The sequence below is a fragment of the Triticum dicoccoides genome, chromosome 3A, assembly GCF_002162155.2.
Source record: "Triticum dicoccoides isolate Atlit2015 ecotype Zavitan chromosome 3A, WEW_v2.0, whole genome shotgun sequence".
In the NCBI taxonomy this organism is placed as follows: Eukaryota; Viridiplantae; Streptophyta; class Magnoliopsida; order Poales; family Poaceae; genus Triticum; species Triticum dicoccoides.
This window is the reverse complement of record NC_041384.1, coordinates 297,528,032-297,551,354: the sequence shown is the minus strand read 5'-3', so window position 1 is coordinate 297,551,354 and position 23,323 is coordinate 297,528,032.

Genomic DNA, 23,323 nt, shown 5'->3' with positions numbered 1-23,323 from the left:
AGTGCGCTCGGCCAAGTTTGCCAGGCGCGCGTCCTCCAAGGCGCGAGCCTCGGGGGTTTCCCCAACGATAGGAGTGTGCAGAGCATCCATGTTCTGGCGGCGAAGTTCTTCTCTCCGCAGTGACGTGAGAGGCTCGGGAAGATATTCCTCATGGGGACGCGACGGGTCGCCTCCTCCTGCGCCTCCGTCGGCGCGGGTAAAACCGGGGGGACTGGGTGGCCCATCGACCATCTGAACCTCCGCCGCCGGATCACTGCTGTCGCACTCGGATGCAGTCTCTTCGGAGCCAGTCGACAGGTCGAATAGGCCGTAGAGGGATTTGTCGGGCTCGATCACCGCGACTTGAGGGGTGGCCGACTGACGGGCCACCGCGTGTCTGACCCACCGCTGAAGTCTCGACCGACCGAAGCGCTTGCGCCGGCGGGAAACGGGGAGGGAGGACAGCACAGGAGCCGACTGGTAGGGGGTCGACGGTTGCCGCAGGAGAACGCCGCGGACGCACGCGCTAAAGTGCGTTGCCCCGCAGACAGGGAGCGCGTCCACGTCGAGTGGAGCCTCCTGAAGCCAGGCGGAGTCATAGGCGATGAACGTGAGCGCGCCGAGATGGATCTCGCGGCCCTCCACCAAAACTCCGTCAAAAACCATGATGATTCGGGTCGGAAAAGATCGCAACTCCTCCAACAAAACGCTAAAACACCTGCCCCATGGTGGGCACCAACTGTCGTGGTTCTAAGTCTGACAGTAATGTAGGGGGGTAAGTATGGAGAGGCGAGGTCTTAGCTATGGAGAGGTTGTAAGGACGCAAGGTTTACGAGTTCAGGCCCTTCTCGGAGGAAGTAAAAGCCCTACGTCTCGGAGGCCGGAGGCGGTCGACTGGATTATGTGTGTATGAGTTACAGAGGTGCGAACCCTTGTCTCGGAGGAGGGGGGTGGCTTATATAGAGTGCGCCAGGACCCCGGCCAGCCCACGTTACGAAGGGTTCAATGTACATTATGGCAGGGCGTTACTGATAATGCTAGTAATAAAGTGCTATGATGACCATAAAGGCTACTTAATGACCGACCGTTAGTGTGCGCAGTGACTTTAGGTCTCCTGGCCGTCGAGTGGTTGGATCTTGGTCGAGTAATTGCTTCTTGGTCGAATGTCTTTGAGTCTGTCGAGTGGAACCCCTCCAAGTTGATTGAAAGGTGATTTATTCTAAAGGTGTCCTTGGGTAGGGCAGTTAGGACAGGTCCGTGACCCTACCCTAGGTACATTCCTTCATCACCCGCACCTGGCTCCTGAACCTGGCTCCAGGCACAATCTCCTCCTGGGACGAGATGCGCACCCGCTTCATCACCAACTTCCAAGGCACTCGCGACCGGCCGCCCGCCGTGAGCGACTTGCGCCGCATCAAGCAACAGCCCGGGGAGACCCTGCAGAAGTACATCCAGCGCTTCAACAACGCACGCCTCAAGATTCCTAAGGTGACTGAGCAGGCCATCATCTCAGCCTTCTCCGACGGCGTGCGCGACGTCAAGATGAAGGAGGAGCTGGCGATGCATGAAGACCTCTGCACTTCCTTGGAGCTGTTCAACCTAGCAACCAAGTGCACCAGGGCCGAAGAAGGGCGTCTCTCCCTCCTCGAGCTGCCTGCCGTAGACCCAGAAGAGAAGAAGCCCAAGGCCAAGGATGTGAAGCGCAAGGGGGCTGCGGTGCTCGCAGCAGAACCAGACACCAAGCGAGGCAGAGATCAGGCCGAACCTTCCAAGGGCAGCCGGTACTGTGTGTACCATGACCTCCACACCCACAACGCAAACGAATGTCAAGAGCTCCGAGCTGTGCGAGAAGGGAGAATCGGCCGTTACCCTGACCGTGGTGACCGAGGCTACGGTCGAGGAGGAGGAAGGAACGCAGGACGCTGGGAAGACCGTGGCCCGCGCCAAGGGTGGCGCGAACAACCTCGCGAGGATCACTGGCAAGACCCGCCTCACGAGGGAGACTGGAGGGATCAGCCTCGCCAGGATCGCCCGCAAGGCAACGCAGGCCTCCCACCGCTGCGGCCGAAGCCAAGGAGAAACAAGGACCGTCACCAGGATGAGGTGGCCGGGGGCTTCCAGGAGCCGCGCACGATCGCCTGCATCCTGGGCGGGGCACAAGCCCCAGCCTCTCAACGCATCTTCAAGCAGTTCGCCCGCGAAGTGAACGCAGTCCTCCCCAGGCTCGAAGCCACGCGCCCCTCAGGTGGTCGGCATGCGCCATCACGTTCAGCTCAGCAGATCAGCTCAAGTGTGTGGCTACAGCCGGAGTGCTCTCGATGCTTTGTTCCCCAATCGTCAGCAACGTGGTGGTCACCAAGACCCTCATCGATGGCGGGGCAGGGCTCAACGTCCTGTCCGTGGAAACATTCAACAATCTCCAAGTACCCTACAACCAGCTTCAGCCAACCAAGCCTTTCTCCGGTATCACCGACGGCTCCACGGTCCCGATTGGGCAGGTTCGCCTCCCTGTCACCTTCGGGGCACGCGACAACTACCGCACCGAGCTCATTGACTTCGACGTCGCTCACATTCGCCTGCCGTACAACGCCATCCTTGGGTACCCAGCGCTGGCCGAGTTCATGGCCGTAACTCACCACGGCTACAACGTCCTCAAGATGCCAGGAAGCGGCGGAGTCATCACGGTGCCCTATGAAGAGAAGGACACGGTGAGTTCCCTGGAACGAGCCTTTCAGGCCGCGTCACTGGAAGAACCAGATCGCGGAAGCAGGAGGCCTCCCGAAACCGCCCCTAAGAAGAAGAAGACATCGTCTGGCCCGACCACTCAGGAGGCAGGCCCCTCCGGGCCCGCGCCTGCCCAGCGGGAACCTCCTTCCATCGCATAGGAAAGCGCGCCTGGCGCCCTCCTCAGGCAGGGCTCGAGGGCTCTCCCCTGGAGGGCCACCGACCTAGCTAGGGTCACGAGGGAGGCTCTTGGGCACCACATGGAGGCGTGTTTCGAAGCACATTTCCCTCAAGAAGGAGCAAGGCAAGGAGATCCAGACCCTCAGGAGTTCGTCAGCAAGGCCATTCAGGAGCTACAGGAGTCAAGAGTCATGAAAGGCGGCCGCCGCCTACCAGCAGTGGCTCCCCATCTAGGCGAGGATGGTGGGCTGCACATCTGCATCGACATACCAGGGCTCAACCGAGTCGCCTCTCTGGAGGGCCTCTAGCCATCGTGAGTGGGGCGCTGTGGAGGCCCACCCCACAGCTACATTCGCATGCCTTACGGCTTGCCGAACACGACTGCCACGTACCAGCTCCTCACGAGGGGCATCACGGAGGCACGAGAGGCCAGGCGTTCCGCAGCCCTGGCGGGGATGGGGATGGTCCGCGAGGAGCCGCCAGCGCCTCCGGAGCTTCCCGAGGCCCCTGGGCCTGGGGGCTCGTGAGGATCAGCTCTCGCAGCCCACCGAGTCTGCTACACCAACGCTCCTTCGTCCTCAATGCCATCAGGTGAGATCTTTTGAGTTTCAGTTCCAGCTGGGAGCGCCCCCCAGGGCTGCATTATTCCCAGGCCGCGCGGGTCTGTCCCTGCGGCGTGTATCCCTTTTTATTTCATGTTGTTAGCTTACCTTGTTGGGGGCGCCCCTCGGGCTGCATGATCCCCAAGTCGCTCGGGCCAGACCCAGTGACGTCCGCCTTCCTAGCTGGCCCCGGCCACCTCTCCCGGGGCAGCACTCCAGCCAGCGCCCGCTCGCATCGAAGACCTTGAAGAGCATCACCGAAGCACCGTCGTAATCCAAGTGGATCGCGAAGACGCCCCTTGTCCTGCAAACCCGGGCGATCTCTCTCCAGCCCTGAGTCATGAAGACCTCGCCCGGGGCAACGACCGCGACTTCTGGCTCGGTCGCGAGGGTGCTGCAGCCGGCGTGCTCCAGCCAGAGCTCCAGGGGCTCCCCCTGCGAGATGATGGAGGCGAAGAAGGGAGGAAGGCGAATCCAAGACTGAAGAGGAATGGCGACATGGAGCACGAACTCTCGGGAGGAGCCTCGGTGTGGACCCCAGGTGGGACGACCCACACCTTCGTGACTTGTTGGCCCCGACGGCGGCGCCGCCCGTGGCGATCAGCATCAGCTCCTTCAGGGCCCTCTATGTGGGCGTACAAGGGAAGCGGGAACCCCGGCGGCGCCCGCTCGCACCAAGGCCTCGACACCACCTGATGGGCCCCCTCGTTCGGGCCACGAAGGGCGAGCCATTTCTTCGGCGGGAGCGGGTGTGGTTCCTCTCTGGGAGCCTTTCCCTTCTCTGCCGTTGAGAACCGGCGGATCAGAGCCATCGCAGCAAGACGGAGCAAGGACAGGGAAGAAGGAGTAGCAAGGAGGGATGGACTAGAAGGGCGCGCGCCGATCCGTACTTATAGCTGGCGAGGGCCAACCGACGGCCCCCACAATCGCAGGTAATTATGACCCGCTCTGCATGCAGGGACTTGTCCAATCCGTGCAGTTGCCGAGGCGCCATGGGGAAGTGGAGACGCCCACGTCCAATCAATCGCCACGCAGCGCCCAAGGCCGCAGGCTGTTAGGGCCCGCGACGCTTCGCTCTTGCCCTTCCGCCTCCTTGCACGGCCAAGCATGGGCGCGCCTTGGGCTCAGGGGCTACTGTCGGTGTTCTGGGAACGGGGGTCCCCATACTTGCCTGCCTGCGGCGTGGCTCAAAGGGGGGCCCAGCGTGGCCCATCTTCACCAACACAAACCCAAGACCCTCGCGAGGGGCCAAGCCTCGCGGGGCAGACGACGCGGAGCTTCCTCAGGCACGGCCTCATTAGGCTGGCTCACGAGGAGGCGGAGAGACCAAGGCGGGGTACCTCACGAGGTGCCCGTGACGCAAGCCATGACGACCAAGGGCTCCAGGCGGGTGCCAGCCCGCGTAGTGTCCTCCTTTCCTCTTTGGTGCACAGGGGGCAAGCGCAGCCGCGGGGTACCAAGGCATCAGGCAAAGGTTGCCATTTCAGTGCAACAAGACCAAGAACAGAAGGACTGCAAGACAGAGGTCATCGTTGAGCCCAAGACAGCGTCACCACCAGAGCTTTGCGCAGGCGAAGACTACTTTTGTCAGGGTAGCTAGTACTAGTTGTCCCCCTTCAAATTAGCCCGCCATTGTTGGCTCCCTTCCCGCTCGATATTTGGGAAGAGGACCAGGGCCTCTATAAATAGGACCGGCCACCCACAGAGCAAGGGGGGTTCTGAAGAGGAGGTCTTTAGAGAGGGGTTTGATCAGAGAGAGAGAGAGAGAGAGAGAGAGAGAGAGAGAGAGAAGGGTGACTAAACTCCACCCAGCAGTTCATCCCCCCAGCCAAGAACAGACCCACGCGAGGCTGTTCTTCCTTGTATCACTCATTATCATCAGCCCAAGAGGCAATCCATCAGACCACACACTGGAGTAGGGTATTACACCACAACGGTGGCCTGAACCAGTATAAACCCTGTGTCTCTTGTATTGTTCTTTCCATAGTTTAGGTCTTAGCAAGGCGGAGGGGTGCAGGTAGGTAGGAAGCGAAATCTCCACGCGCACCCCAGTGTTCGAACCTCAAGGGTCTGCCGGAACCCAAAATCCGACAGACTGGATCCTCGAAAGCAAACTCAACGGGATCCTCGTTAGTGAACTCGTCTCCCGGCTCTGCCCAAACAAGACAAACAAGCAACAAGGACACAATCAACCACGTGCAAAGCTCAAACAATACGATGCAAAGATGGTATGCTATGCAGGATGCGATATGCGATGCATATGCAAGATTTGACAAGGAATGAATGAACCTGGCCTCAACTTGGTAAACCAAGTGTGCCACTGGAAAGGTGAGATGAAATCGCTTGAAAACGATATTAAGATCACCGGAATCGGAGTCACGGTTTGGAAATGGCAAGCAATTCAATTATGGCACCGGTCTGCGATATACAGCAAGTAGCCATCTAAATGCAACAAGATAAACATGCTACAACACTCAAACATGGCAACAAAATACATGGCAGGGATCCATTCATGATGCTTAACAAAAGAGGAACACATAGCTACGGCCAATTCATCCATTAACAGGTTCCAACAAGCATGGCAAAAATGCATTTGACAAACAGATCTCAGACTTAGTGAAATTAACACTTGTCTGTAATTTCATATCAGGTAGCACACTTTGGAGCATGAAAACTATATGCTACAGGACCTGAACATGGCAAAGTAAAGCACAACATGGAGCTACTCAAAGAGCTTAACAAAATTCCCTTAGTGACCTTGAGCCAAAAGGGATCAGAAAATACATTTGCAAGCATGCGAACATGGCAAAAACATAATCAGATCACAGACTTAGTGAAAAACTGGAGCATGCAAATCAGATATCAAGTAGGCATGTTTACGAGCTTGATGCACTCACTATAGAGCAAGTCATGGCAATATAAGCATACACTCATCAAAAATACACATTATACAAGCTAGAAATGGCAAGGACAATAACATAGAATGCACGGATCAACTACAATATCCTCGGCAAAATCGCTAACAAGTAGACAATCTGCCCAGAATCACGAAATAGTAAAAGTAGAGCTCGATTGATTCAAGATAGGGTGCTCCATAATTGCAAACAAAGACATGGATGGATAGAGCACTACAAGATTAACAAAACATCCTTACTAATCATCCTCAAAAGAGGCACGGATCACTAGGAAAACAACATGAACATATGGCATAATGAGATAAACAGTTCAAGGACTTAGTGGAAATGCTAAGTCCCTGAAATCAGCATTAACGAATGCTCCACTTTGCAATCTTGTGCTAGTCACCACCCACAACACAAAAATACATGGGTTGCACCTCTGGATAGATGGTAAAACATATAACAAAACACATGTAGAGCTCAGGGGCATATCATGCACACAATAATCATGGCAAAAATGACAAATATCTAATTGGAGCAGCAGATCTGACAATTATCTCAAATAGCATTCTTCTAACAGCATTTCGGGCATCAAGATGAACTCAAATGAAAATGATGCAGTGAGATGAAATGATGTGCTCTCTGAGGCGAACATTTTGATATGCTATATGCCCAAAATGGAGCTACATATGCGGAGTTATCACAGGTCAAAGTATGCAAAATAATCTAAGAACTTAGTGAAAAAAAGGTCAACCCCTAGGGTTTTTCAGATCTGGATCGGATCTCACCAGAGCACGCAAAACGAGGTTCACCAGAGGGGACTTGGAGGACGCTGGAGCTCGTTGGGGAAGCGGGGGCCGGCCTTGTCGGTCTTAGGAGGCGGCACGGACGACGAGGGGGCGGCGGACGGCGGTGGGTGACGCGGCACCGGTCGGGAGGCGGCGGGGCCGGTCGGGCGACCTTGCGGCCGGCCGGTGTTGATGGCGGGTGGCGGCTCCGGTCGCCTCGGGCGGCCGGACAAGAAGAGGACGGCGGCGGCTTGCGGGCGAGAGGAGGCGGGAGGAAGCGGGCCGCGGGGGCCCCTCCTGGGCCCGGGCGGGCCGACCGGCGGCGATGTGGGTGCGAGGGCGCGGGCGAATGGCGGAGCGCCATGTGGCGGTGGTGGGGGTGGATCCGGACATGTCCGTCGGTGGCGGTTTTGTCCGGCGGCGCGCGATGATGAGTGGATCTAGGTTTTCGGGGGAAAGGAGAAGGAGAAATTTGGAGGGGTCTTTATAGAGAGGTAGAGGGAGCTAGGAGTGCCCAAATGAGGTGCGGTTTTCGGCCACGCGATCGTGATCGAATGCTCTAGATGATGGAGATGGTTTTGGTGGGTTTTGGGCCAAATTGGAGGGGTGTTGGGCTGCAACACACACGAGGCCTTTTTGGTCCCTCGGTTAACCGTTGGAGCATCAAACGAAGTCCAAATGGTACGAAACTTGACAGGCGGTCTACCGGTAGTAAACCAAGGCCGCTTGGCAAGTCTTGGTCCAATCAGGAAATGTTTAATCCCCACACACGAAAGAAAGGTAGAAATGACCACCGGAGGAGAACGAAGCGCCGAAATGCAAAACGGACAACGGGGAAAATGCTCGGATGCATGAGACGAACACGTATGCAAATGCAATGCACATGATGACATGATATGAGATGCATGACAACGATAACAACACACAGAGGCAAAAACCCAAACCCGAGAAAATAAAATAACTTAAAGCCGGAAACGGCAAGAGTTGGATTACATATTGGGTAAATCATGTCCGGGGTGTTACAACACTCCACCACTACGAGAGGATCTCGTCCCGAGATCTAGGACTGAAAGAATGCCGGGTATTCAGAACGGAGGTGATCCTCGCATTCCCAAGTAGCTTCACAGTCGGAATGGTGTGACCACTTGACTTTGAGGAATTTGATTGACTTGTTGCGAGTCTTGCGTTCAGTCTCTTCAAGAATAGCCACGGGGTGCTCACGATAAGAGAGATCTTCTTGGAGCTCAATGTCCTCGAAGTTGACGGTGCGGTCAGGAGTCTTGAAGCACTTTCGGAGCTGAGAGACATGGAACACGTCATGAACATTCGCAAAGTTTGAAGGAAGCTCGAGTTGATAGGAGAGATCGCCTCTCTTGCTGACGATCTTGAAAGGTCCCACGTATCTAGGGGCAAGCTTCCCTTTGATACCTAAGTGATGAGTACCTTTCATTGGAGAGACACGGAGGTAAACATGATCTCCGATCTCGAAAGCCAAATCACGGTGCTTACTATCATAGTAGCTCTTCTGGCGCGATTGCGCTGCTTTGGGGTTATCTCGAATGACTTTGCACATCTCCTTTGCCTCTGTGATTAAGTCATTACCCAGAAGCTGACGTTCACCGGTTTCAGACCAGTTGAGAGGGGTATGGCACTTCCTGCCATACAGAATTTCAAATGGGGCCTTGCCCGAACTTGCTTGAAAACTATTGTTGTAGGAGAATTCAGCATAAGGAAGACAATCCTCCCACTTCATGCTAAAGGAGATCACACAAGCCCTGAGCATATCTTCAAGAATCTGATTGACATGCTCGACTTGACCGCTAGTTTGAGGATGGAAAGCTGCGCTGAAACGGATGTTGGTGCCCATGGCCTTCTGAAATGAATCCCAAAACTTGGAGGTAAAGATGCTGCCACGGTCTGAAGAGATCACTTGCGGAATACCGTGCCGAGAGACAATTCAAGAGGTATAGAGCTTCGCCAATTGAGCTGCAGCGATTGACTCTTTGATAGGCAGAAAGTGGGCCACTTTAGTGAGTTTGTCAATGACAACGAATATAGCATCATTGCCACGTTTGGACTTTGGAAACCCAGTCACGAAGTCCATCTCAATGTGGTCAAACTTCCATTCTGGAATGGCAAGAGGTTGGAGGAAACCAGCTAGCCTTTGGTGTTCTGCCTTCACTCTTCTGCAGACATCACATTCATTCACGAATTGAGCAATCTCGCGCTTCATTCGAGTCCACCAATAAGCCTGCTTGAGGTCCTGATACATCTTCATACTCCCAGGGTGGATGGAGAGGAGAGAATTGTGAGCCTCATTCATGATCACTTTACGAAGGTCACCTTTGGGCACGACAATACGATCCTCGAAGAAGAGACTATCCTTGTCATCAAGGTGGTAGCACTTGTACTTGGGTTGACTCTTGGCAATCCCAATCCTCACCTTTTCACCATAGCATCCAGAAGTTGATCTTGGCGAATCTGGCCTTCCAAGGTAGGGGAGACTTAAAGGTTGGCAAAGAAACCTTGAGGAACAACTTGCAGATTAAGTTTGCGGAAAGCTTCACAAAGCTCGGGTTGATAAGGCTTGAGAATAAGACTGTTGAAGTAAGCCTTTATGCTCAATGCATCAGCAATCACATTGGCCTTGCCTGGAGTATACTCGATACTCGGATTATACTCTTGAATCATTTCGATCCATCGAGTCTGCCTGAGGTTGAGATTAGGCTGAGTGAAGATGTACTTGAGCCTCTTGTGATCAGTGAAAATGTCCACTTTTCTTCCCAATAAGAGATGTCTCCAAGTCAAAAGAGCATGCCCAACTGCCGCCAACTCGAGGTCATGAGTGGGGTAGTTCTTCTCGTTGGGCTTCAACTGGCGAGAGGTATAAGCCACAACTTTCTTCTCTTGCATCAACACTGCACCAAGACCTTGGAGAGAGGCATCGCAAAAGACCTCATACGGTTTGGATTCATCAGGAGGAGTCAGAACTGGAGCAGTGACCAATTTCTCTTTCAAAGTGCTGAAAGCGATGTCACACTCCGGAGACCAAATGTACTTGACATGCTTCTAGAGAAGATTTGAGAGAGGCTTTGCGATCTTAGAAAAGTTTTCAACGAATCTTCGACAGTAGCTTGCGAGACCGAGGAAGCTACGGAGTTGCTTCACGTTCTGAGGTGGTTCCCAATTCACAATTGCAGACACCTTCTCAGGATTCACCGCAATGCCCTTGGCAGAGATGATATGACCAAGATAAAGAACCTCATCGAGACAAAATTCACACTTGGAGAACTTGGCGTAGAACTAGTGTTCCCTCAGCTTATCGAGTACCAAACGCAAGTGCTTGGCATGATCTTCCTTGTTCTTCGAAAAGACCAGAATGTCGTCGAGATAGACCAAAACAAAGTCATTGGTGTAGGCGTTGAAGATGAAGTTCATCATGCGAGAGAAAGTCGGAGGAGCGTTGACGAGGCCAAAAGACATGACAGTGTATTCATATGAACCATAGCTTGTCCTAAAATCCGTCTTGGGAATATCTTGCTCACGGATTCGAATCTGATGATAACCCATACCGAGATCAAGCTTGGAGAATACTTGGGCACCTTTGAGTTGTTCGAACAGCTCGTTGATGTTGGGAAGTGGGTATTTGTTCTTGATGGTCTTCTTGTTCAATGGACGGTAGTCAACACAAAGTCGGTCCGTTCCATCCTTCTTCTTCACAAAAAGAACACCACAACCCCCACGGAGAAGAACTAGGCCGGATGAGACCCATTCGCTCTTGAATATCGAGTTGCTTCTTCAGCTCCATCAACTCTTCAGGTCCCAGCTTGTAAGGACGCTTGCACACTGGTTCCGTACGAGGCTCAAGATCGATGACGAATTCAACTGGCTGGTGCGGAAGCATTCCTGGAAGCTCTTCTGGAAAGACGTCTTGATATTCGCAAACGACTGGAATTTGCGAGATAGCATCCAGTTCACCCTTCTCATTGAGAGAAAACAGACGGATGGTATCATCACGAGCGGCAAAGACAATTACATCCTCCGACGAATGAGTCAATTGAATATGCCTGGCAGCACAATCAAGATGCGCCTTGTGCTTAGAAAGCCAATCCATCCCGAGAATAAGATCAATATCCGAGTCACCAAGAACCATTGGAGAAGATAGAAATTTGTAGTCACCCAAAGTGATAGTAACATCCGGAGCAATGGAGTTAGCATGCATGCGCCTACCGGGAGAGACAACTGCTAATGGACTAGGCAAAATTTTCAAAGCCAAACCATGCTTAGATGTAAACGGTCTCGAGATGAAACAATGCGATGCACCCGTGTCAAAAAGAACTTTAGCTGGAATATGGTTAACAGGAAGGTTACCCATGATGACATCTAACGAATCCTCTGCCTGCGCTGCATTCATCATGTTGAACTTGGCTCGCTTGGGGTTATGCTTGACCACAGCTGTAGTTGCCGATCTCACATGAGGAGGAGGAGGAGGGAGGCGCCTCTGATTGAAGCACTTGTTGGCATAGTGACCCTTCTGTTGGCACTTGTTGCATGTGACCTCTGAAAGCGGACGGTGATACGGAGCACTCAATCTTGGAGCTTGAGACGAAGTCTTGTTCTAAAAGCCAGGGTTGGGTGGGTGGGAAGATCCACTGCCACCTTTGCTCTTCTGCTGATACGGCTGACAAAACGGAGGAGGAGGAAGCCCATACTTCTGCTGCTTGGCCACTTGAGTAGAGGAAGAAGGAGTAGTGTCTCTGACTCGCTTCTTGGAAGCATCACACCTCAGTTGAGTAGCCTCTTGCTTCAATGCCATGCTGTAGAACTCATCGTACCTCAAGGACTCAAAGAGAACAAGAGCTAGCTGGACTTCTTCTCTGAGGCCACCCCTAAACTGGTATATCATGCTCTTCTCGTCAGGGACATCCTGCTTAGCAAAGCGGGCGAGCTTCTGAAACAACTTGTTGTAGTCATAGACAGACAAAGAGCCTTGCTTCAGGTTGCGGCATTCATCACGCTTGCTTTCAACCACGCTCTGAGGAATATGATGAGCTTTGAAATCTTGACGGAATTCATCCCAGGTAATCACACGGCCTCCTCTGGAATCCTTGTACTGCTGGAACCATTCTGTAGTTTGGTCTTTGAGTTGGAAGGATGCGAACTTGAGAAAGTCCTCAGGCCTGACGTTACTACACTCGAAATGCTTGCACAGATCCACGAGCCAATCGTCAGCATCAGTTGTCTCAACACAATTGCTGAAAGTCTTTGGCCCATTAGCAAGGAACTGGTTTAGTGTAGAAGTGATTTTGATTGTTGCCTTGGGTGCCTTGGTTCGCTTGATTGCGCTCTTAAAGAATTTGCATGATCAACTGCATGTTTGCATTGGTTGCAGCCATCACAACTTTCCATGCCTCCGAAGGAGGTGGAGGTGGTGGCGGATCCTGATTCTGATTCTGATTTTCATTGCTGCTCTTAGCAGGAGCCATCCTGAAGAGGGTGACATCCGTTAGCACATTGATAGAAAAATATTGAAGCTAAATCCAACGGAATGAAAATTGCAACATATAGTCTTCACATCCGAACAAAATGAACGAATGCATTCCACTTGAAATGGTCACATATCCATAAATAGAGAAGCCACTTAGAATTTAGGTAGAGGAATAAATCGACAAGGTACGGATCAAGAACGAATACTCGGTAAGAAATCCCAATCTCAAACCAAATATCCGTGGAAGAAGAACTAGAGCTACAAGAATTCCCACCTATGAAACTCCCGAACCTTTCCGGTTATGCAATCAGGTGTTGGGGATACAGGGGAAGCATAATATCTCACCCAAATCTGGCAAATCCTACATCCAGCTGTATCCATCCTTCAACACATAACCAAGAAAAACTTCGGAAACCATCTACCTCAACCTTCGAAAAGCATCCGTTATACAAGTTATGGCAATACTCCCGAACTCCCGCCCCAGTACTGGGTGGCATCGGGGTTATCTCACCAATGAACTGCATAAAAGAGATTTTCGATGTCGGCATACTAAACTCAGGTATTCCAGAACTGCAACGATAAAATTGTGACGACAACACCTCGGAGCTCAACTCCCCGGGACACTGCCACAACCCCTAAACACAGGAGGCACCAAGAACAATGTTCTCGTCACAAAACCATCGGAACGATTCCAAGATACCTGCGTGATCCTAAAAAAAATTTAGTGAAATTTGAGAAGTGAAGAGTCAAAACTCTACATCAGGATGCCTTACCAGAGCGATGAGGAGACTGGGGAGTAAAAAGAATTCCTAAACTCTCCGATATATAACTCCTAAATGACTCAAAACATTTTTGTAGACTCAACAACGGCTGCTAAAAACGATCAAGCAGTGGGGGCTCCTAAGGTCGGGGAAGGCTCTGATTACCAACTTGCGACATTGCTTTCAATGCGGTTATGTCTCTAAGTCGTGCCTCGACACGTAGGAGCTATAGCCGCATCGAGGGTGTCACACACTACATGCCTCTCGCCGATGCTCCCCTCTTCATCCGATGCCACTTCAACGGTCTGCGGCGCCGCACCGCCCCACACGCTACACTGCCTACCCCGTGCCCGCCCTTGGACGAAGTGGAGCCAGTGGTCATCGCCCACATCACCGAACCTCGCTCCCCGCCCCCCTAGGGGTCCCCCTTCCCAGATTCAGCAAGGTTCTGTTGTGGCATGATGCTAAATTTGTCCTCCTCAACTCTCTGCTGGCTGATTGATTCGCGATTTTGCAATTTTGTTCCGGCTTGATCGTGTTGTAGTGATGCGGCTGAACAATGCCCCATGGATTTTGTGATTTTGCATTTCCTTGTATTTTTTGCTTATTCCTGATGTATGATCGTGTTGTAGTGACGGAGCTGAACATTGCTCGCTACTAAGTGCAGCCTTGTGTGCTTCACGATTAAGCTTGATAATCCTGTCAAAACAATTTTTGCTATGCGATATCTATTGCCTTGTTAATTAGTGAAGAGGAATCCAGAGTCATGTCATGTGAAATTATCTTTAAGGAGATAACGTCCAGCGAGTTAAATTATCTTGAATGTCCACGTTGTGGAACTAATTTTTTTACAAGGTTCCAATTCCAGTAACTTGATCACAACAGGAATCATAAGAACTTATTTTTGCTTGATTCCGGATCTTTCTTGGAAATAAGCTAAGTTTTCTGCCATCATTTGCTTCACCTTGAGCATAGTTATTCAGGTTGTTTATCTATAGCAGAACTGTGTGCTGCTAGGGAAAATGGTATTTTTATTCCATAGGAACAATACCTGGCCGATGAAGTTGAAAGGAAGGTTCTATGATCTTTGTGTACCTAGCCGATGAAGTTGAAAAGAAGGTTCTACTCTTTGTGTTATTTATACTTATATACTAGGCTATAAATATTAGGCTTGAGTATGCTGGATAAACATTTCGGGCTATGTCAGAGAAGCTAGACCATTCAGAGCTTGATTTGCAGTCAAAATACAAGGTTTACCTTTAGTCTTGGTGGCGGCGGCGATTTGGAATTCTTACTGATTTGAGAACAAAAAATATGATTTATAATTGTAATAGCAATTGGAAGAGCTCCAAGGACTGTACAATTCTCAGAAAGTGTTAAGTGCAGACTTAAGCGAAAAGCTTCAGACATTGCAGGTACACATGTTTTCTTGCCATACGCTTGTCGAATGATGAATGATCATTTGTATTCTTTTTTCATTCTTTTCCAGAAAAAGATACAGGAAACTGAATGCGCCCTAGAAATCCTTGAACAGAAGTATATGCAGGCAAGCAATATAATAAAAGAGAAGAGGTATCTGATAGAAAGTCTTCTTAAAACAGGTTAGAGTAAAAGGAACTTCTAAGTTTCTGTTAATGAATATTGATATGTTGGCTTAGTGTGATCCTTGTGAGTTGGAATACTGCCTATTTATTAAGCATGATCATGTTATATGCTTAAGAATTCATTCATGTATAATATTATCATGTGCAAAGGCACTGTTTCTTTTACCTTACTATCTGATTTGTCCGTTCGCATGTATCCATGGGAAGAAGTGCTAAGATACTTATACTATACATATACAAAGGTCAACACTGTGAGCTGGGCACACATTGCATCTCCTTACACTATACACTGTTCGTGTTCACAACTCTTCATTTCACTAGATCTGAAATGCAATATGTGTTAGACTCTCATGCCTATATATTATTTTTCTTTTCTGTTGGGCCAGTCCATTTGAAGAATCCTAATGGCCATCAGGGTTATGAATTTCTTTGGTGGAAATGATAATGTGGTTTCAAAATTTGGATATAACAAGAGGTGATCGAGTGTGAGAGGATATATAGCTCAGACTTGAAATGGTTTCTTAAGTAACGAAGTCGTGATCTGTGAGTTTTCTTTTGCTACTACCAAACAACCACCTATCTACCTACAGGTTATACTACAATGAGAAGGGTCAAAAGGGCTGCCTTTACATTCTATGCTTAGGAAATGATTTCAAACTTCCGATTCCGCAGAACATGAGAAGGGCAACAAGGCTGCACTTTGTTCATATGCTAGAATTCATCTAACATGCAATTATGGAGAATCTTTCAGGGAACTATACATTGGAGTGTGATTTTAGACCGGAGATTATATAAGTGATGCATTGTATGTAAAGATGCATGATATCTGTATTCAAGCGGCATGTTGATTCATGAAGATATTATCAATCATTTGTACGAGTAAGGAATTAGATGCTATGCACTTGATGTGAAATTAGGTTAGATTTTTTTTATGATTTATGTAATATGTGTCTGTAAAAGATGTTGATTCATGACGAAGGACATTTTCAATTATTTATACGAGTAAGGAATTAGATACTATGCACCAGACATGAATTTCGGTTAGAATTTTGTTATGAATTCTACAATGTGCATTAGTCCATGATGAACCAGGGCCAAGCACAACACGAAGGAGCCACATGGAGATCGCGGTTAATTGGTGAGACATCAACTTCAGCTGGACGGAGTCATCCAGTATGGTGTATGGAGGAGATGACCACGCGATGTGGACCTGAGCCTCCATCCTGCTACTAACGACGAGGTCGATCCGGATGCACCCGGGCTGGGGCGATGAATAAGCCCGGGGAATGCTATTCTTCTGATCTCCCCATTGGTTGCAGGTATGCTCCTGTTGGGTTAGTCTGATTAAGAGTTACGGCTAGAGATGGTTCCCGTAGATGATGTGCGCTTGTGTTTTTTCTCATGTATTTTATACTGTCTTTTTTCACCACTGCATGGGTGATGTAATACTGTGTTTGAGGAAAATTTGCATCACTTCTCTCCTATTTTGATTTGTGGGTCTACTCCATTAACTAACATTGATGCTACATTTCCCTCTCTTTTTTCTAATTTGGAGTGTGGCTGTCCATAACGGTTGATTAATTAATTACTAGCTCTGCACTCTGAATTTTATGTCAGAGACGAATAACACCCGACTGACTTAGCACGCAACACATTCTTTTTAGTTGAGGAAACAACCAATGATTCTGTATTGCATGCTAAAAATTCGGATTACAACAAATTCAGAATCCAATTTTTTTAATTGAGGTCAAAGTTTTGGTCCATGCCTTTATGTTTTGAGGATTACAATGGTGTATTTATGTTTTGAGTATATGTAAATTCGATACCCCATGGCAACGCACGGGCAATCAACTAGTGTTCATACAAGTAGGGTCACACGACCCGACACTCAAGTCATACAAACATACAAGCACATGTGGAAGCAAACTTGTCTGAGTATAGACAACTAGAAAGCAAGAAGGCTTGACGAAGCCTATCTATCTACAAGGCCCTTCATGGCCCAGGATCACCACGGCCAACAGACTTTCCAGACTGGTTGGGGTTGTTGTTCTGGGGAAACTCTCGACTGTATTGACCCGGTTCTCCGCACTTGAAGCATGTCACAGTGTTGGTGCGCGGAGCAGCATTGGCGGCCGGTCCACCACAAGCCTTAGGCGATGTATACTGCTGGGTTGGGCGAGGCACCTCATAGGATGGCGTCGAAGTGAACCTGGGTGGCAGAGCTGTGTTTGGAATCCACACCCGGCGCTTCTGAGAACCAGAGCCGGATGAAGAACCAAAATCATGGGAATGCTTACGTGTAGCTTCAAAGTCAGTCTGACCGGTCTCAGCACTGATGGCTTTGTTCACAAGCTTCTGGAAGGAGGTGCACTCGTGCAAACGGAAGTCACGTCGAAGCTTGGGGCTAAGTCCCTTCCAGAACCTCACCTACTTCTTGGCATCAGTGGACACTTCCTCAGGTGCATAACGTGCCAAGTTCCCAAACTCACGGTTGTAGGCATCCACGGTCAGTCTGCCTTGGGTGAAGTTGCAGAATTCCTCTCTCTTGCGATCCATAAGACCCTTCGGAATGTGATGTTCACGGAAAGCTGCGCTAAATTCTTCCCAAGTGGTAAACTGGCCGGCTGGGCGCATAGCCTCATAGTTTTCCCACCAAAAGCTAGTAGGGCCCTCAAGGCGATAAGCAGCGTAAGTGACTTTGTCAGCTTCGACTACGCGTGCAGAACATAGCTTATGGGTAATGCTACGAAGCCAATCATCCGCATCAAGAGGCTCAACAGAATGATGGAAAGTTGGTGGGGTCAGCTTGATGAAATCATTGAGAGACACCAAGTCGTTCCTTTGGGAACGTGCGGTATTCTGCTTGATGCGTTCTAACAACCGGTTGGTCTCGCGTTTATTCCTTTCTGCCTCCAACATGACTTCAGCCAAGGAAGGTGGATGGGGCAGATTCCCATCCCTAGCTCCATTGGCTTCACCCTGCTCCTGAACAGCATGGGTGCTTTGGGTGTTCACCATCCTAGGAAATCAAAACAACGGTTTAGACAAGGATGGCAAAACCGTGGCATAAGAATGCAGAATGTAACGGATGACACAGAATGCAGAGATGTTCATCCGTACAACATGGTAATACAGAAACTGCCATATATATACCATCGGCCATACACACCATACATAGTTTAGTACAAGCCCAGGCTCAAGTACATCTACGGTGAGGAACATTACATATCATCAGAGGCATTCCAAGCTCCTATACATTATTTTTCTACACCTCCGAAATTCAGTACACACTAAGTCATATTCCACCAGACGTGCAGGACTGTGGAAATACAACTGTTACAATACTGGTGAAGCTACTACCAACTACCAGCTCAGATGTCTCCGTAGTAATCTTTATAGAGATTACCACCATATCCTGGGAGCATGATCATCTGGAAACAGTCGGTTCTGTGGAGCTTGCGGTCCATAAGGACTCCGATGTGGCCTCGGTCCAACAAACGGTGGCAAACGGGGCCCACGGGGAGGAGTGATGCCTCCTACATCACGCCAGTCCATACGATCCGGCAGACCAGACTGCACGGGGTACAAATCCCTCATGTCCATATACCCAGCCTGCACAGCTGGTGCAAACCGTGTCAGAGTGGCCCAGTGATCAGCTCGACTGTTGAAAAGCTCCATTCGCAAGGCACGATACTCATAGTTCTTGTCCTCAAGCATCTCTGTGGTGGTGCAGACTAGCGAATCCTCATGGGAGGAGTCAGCGTAGAAAGCCTGGTAGTAACCTTCTGCACCAGCAAGTGATGCTGGCATATAGCGGAACTCAGTGTTCCGAAGCAAAGGAAGTCTAGCTCGCATGATGGTCATCATCGAGTAAGTTGTGTCCTACACGGACATCTCAATGGTAATCCCAAGTCCATATGAACAATGGAGGGATTCAGTAGCTCTAGGATAGGAAGGGTATATCCTGACTATGCAAAGATATTGGCTCTGGTTGAAATCTCGATATTGATCCTCAACGGTATACTCAGGATACCATCGATATCCCGCCTCAGTCATCACACGGACTAGCATGGCCATGTGACCAATTATATCAAGGCATCGAGTCAAACGAACCAATTGATTCTAGGTGCGGGTGGCCATCTGAAAGCACGAAATAATCCAAAGGCATTAGAATTTTCTAGGAGAAATCGGACATCATAACGGTTCTAAATGCTCAGAAAAAGTTTTGAGACATTCACAATAGTTGGCAAAACCACTCAACAATATCATATCAAGGTTCTGGTTCAACTGACAACATACTAAAAGTAGTAGAAACTGAACTGAGGCCTGGAACCAACAATCCTAAGATTCTATGGATTAGTAACACGTGAACCTGATAGAAGATGAGATCCTAGTCCTTAACCCACGTAGAAAGAGAAGAGGATGACTCGGATAAGAGGGCATAAGGTAAAGGAGTAAAATAGCCTTACGTTCCCTCCAACAATCAATTCCCCTACATATAACTATTCATTTCTAGACTCGACATCGACCAGTTTGGATTAACGAACATACAGGTAGTCCGGCTCTGATACCAACGCTGTCAGGACCCCGATTCCAAGTCACACTGATGAAGCATGTAACACCTCATATCACTTTGTGGCCTCATGCACGGTATTCCCATGGGTGTCGCCGTACCATGGCCCGGGACCGTTTGCGCCTTTTGGCTCACGTATATGATAGTGTCACTAGCATCCATATGACAGAGAACCTGGGCTGACATGACTAGTCGTGAACCCGAAGTGGCACTAACTTACGAGGACAGGCATACATGAATCAACATCGAACATGTCGGTCAACAGCGTATGAATCCGGGCTGTAGCAACTGGGCTAACAGGACTCCGGGAGCTCGGGCTGTAGCAGGCTAACAGGACTCCGGATGTCTCCGTTTGACATTTCCCCGAAGGGACAGACACAGGAACGAAGTGAATCACATGTCGTCCAGTCAAGTGTTCCGGAGCAGTAGTGCTGGGCTAGCAGGACTCCGGTGAACTGGGCTGTAGCGGACTACTATGGCTCATGGAAGCACAAGACTACATTTCCCCATAAGAGAGGCTACCAAGGTTAAACAACTAGATTGTCGGATCCCACACATACCAAGCATTTCAAACATACACACAATATGCTCAATATGTGTAAATACAACATGGCATCACAACAAAACTCGACAACTCAAAGTACTTTATTTAGAAGGCTCCAAAGAGGCATACATCATATGTTCATACAGGTAGGGTCACACGACCCGACACTGAAGTCATACAAACATACAAGCACATGCGAAGCAAACTTGTCTGAGTACAGACAACTAGAAAGCAAGAAGGCTTGACGAAGCATGTCTATCTACAAGGCCCTTCACTGCTCAGGATCACCACCTAGGTGGCAAGTCACTCATCAATGTTGAGATCTACATAGAACCCATCGGAGGGTGCGGTGTTCTCTTCTGCAACAGTAATTAAGCAAACATGAGTACAAAGGTACTCAGCAAGTCTTACAATAGATCGTACTATACATGCAACATTCTCAAGAAGGATAGTGGGGTTATTGTAGCAAGCTAGCTTTGACTCTTGGCTAAGCTATCCTACGAGACAACAACTTGTAAATGTTTTGCGCACACGAGTCCACTACACACCACAACAATACACTACCATGGACCCTCCTCCATCATCCTACGGAAGGGCCATCCACGACACTCACACTTGTCTTGAGGCTTTTAGGTGTATCCATTTACTTGTCTACGAACTGTATAGGCAACAAAGTAGTCCTTTACCGCGGACGCGGCTATTCGAATAGATGATGTTAACCCTGCAGGGGTGTACTTCTTCATACACGCTCTCACCACTTATCGTTGTTTACACAACATGTACTCGGCAACCTTCAAGCGGAAGCCCAACGAGGGTGTCGGCCACGGCCTACCTAAACACTCAAGTCTCTAGTCCAGGTTTATCGCCTATCCAGGTTCCATCCGCAGGGAGTCCAGTTGAGGTATCCACATACGGCCCCGAACGATGTGTACAGGGTTCTGAGACACCAAACGAGCGCACGGTATACCTGGCCATGGTGTATCTACCACATCATAGCCCACCCCTAGGGTCAGCGCTACGCATGGCCACCAACACATATCCTATAAACACTAGAAACTAGTTGCAACTCCTGGACAAAGAACTAGGGTGGTTAAGAAGCCGAGAGGGTCAATTAAGGATCCCAATGCATGGTAGTAACTGGTTCTTAAATCACACATACAGATCTCGGTTCTTAAAGACGGTTCCAATGAAACTACCCACCATGTACTCCTACATGGACTCTCATCGATACCTTTACCAAATCATGTTCAACACATCAGTCACATACTGACATATTCATTTCACTCTAGACCATCACCCAGATGAACCAGATCTAACACAACTCTAAGCATAGCTGGCATAGCAAGGTAGGAAACATAGACATGGCTCAATCAACTCCTACACATGCTAGTGGGTTTCATCTAGTTACAGTGGCAATGACAGGTCATGCAGAGGAAAAGGTTCAACTACCACAACACACAACAGTTTGAAACATTGTTGTCTTATTGCAGTAAATGAGATCAGGAGTGAGAACATGGATTGTATCGATATGATCAATGGGGCTGCTTGCCTGATGGAGTGGTAGTAGGATACTGCCCTTCAGTCGGCTATTCGTAGGTATCCTCAGAGGCAGAACCTACCATGAAAGACACAATGGAACACAATCATCACATGGCAATATGCAACAATATGATGCATGCTATGACACGACAATATGGTTGTGTTTTGGCTAATGCATTCTAAACAGGTTGGTTTGAGTCCATTTGAACCAAAGATTCAAATATAAGCTCATGATATGAAGCCATATTAGTGCATTAGCTTGTTTCACTTAAACATCATGGTTAAAGTGTTCTGACATACATGAAACCATTACAGATGGAAAGACTGGATTTTTCTGATCATTTTTCATATATAAATCTTTGCATTTGGAGTTACAGATTAATTTATATGAATTTTTGAAGTTTAGAACATTTTCTGGAATTCCCTGTATAAGAATAAATCCAGTAATTGATTTACTGCATCAGCATTGCATCAGGGTGACGTCAGCAGTCAACGGGGACGGTCCATGTCAAACCTGACCAGTGGGTCCCACGTGTCAGTGTCATTAGTTTAACTAACTTTTAGTTAGTCCTAATCCTAACTTAATTAGCAGGCGGGTCCCACTTGTCATAGACCCAGGGGGTTAAACTGGGCCCACCCGGAGTCAAACGCGGTCAGCGGGGTCAAACTCGCCGGCTTTTAGCCGCCGGTGAGGCCAAACGTGGCAGGGCAGTGCGGGATTTGCACTCTGACGACCAAATGGACGGCGGAGGCCACCTACGCGTAGCTAGGAGCAAGCCGCGTTGAGTGGTGCTAGTGGTTGGGCTCGTGGTCGCCGGAAACATCACCGGCGACGAGTGTGGCGGTGGCCGGAGCTTGGATGAGCTCTAACTCATCGCTAGGAGGCACGACGAGGAGTGTGGAGCGGTGCTACGGGCTCCTGCGGGTGCGGTGAAGACGATGGCGTGCTCGGTTTCGAGCCAACGTGGTTTGTGGCCACGACGGTGACATGTGGTGGCGGCGGTGGGTGCGACCGATCTTGGTTTAATCGCTACGGTGCTCAAGAATGCAAACAAAGAGGAGGAGGAAGTAGCTAGGCTCACGGCGGTCAGAACAAGGCAGATGGCGAGGTCAGGGACGAACTGGTGCGGCCGTGACGGCGAAGGGGATCTCTGGCGGCGTTCTGTGAAGACGAGGTCGAAGACGACAAAGGAGAGTGTGCGAGCGCTCGGGGCTCGGCTAGCTCGATGAAGCAGACGATGGCAGAGCTTGTGTACACGGCTGCATAGTGCGCTGACGACGGTGAACGTGGTTTTCATGGTGGCGCGGGCGCAGCAGCGTCGGCCATGGTGAGGAGAGGGCGAGAGAGAGAGAGAGAGAGAGAGAGAGAGATAGAGAGAGAGAGAGGAGTGAGCGAGGTGTCTACGGGGTCGGGGCGGCGACGTTGAGCTCGCGCAGGTGTCCAGGGGCGAGGCGGCAAGCAGGTGGCGCGGTGGCGAGCTCGCGCGCACCGGCGTCACCTCCTCCTTGCCTGCCTTGGGGGAGGAAGCAGCTGGCTGGCACGGTCCAGCACAGTGCTGGGCCGCCAGGTGGGCCGGGAGGTGGGCTGCGGCCAGGTAAGCTCTTCTCTTTTATTTAATTCTATTTTTTTATTTCCTGCAAGTT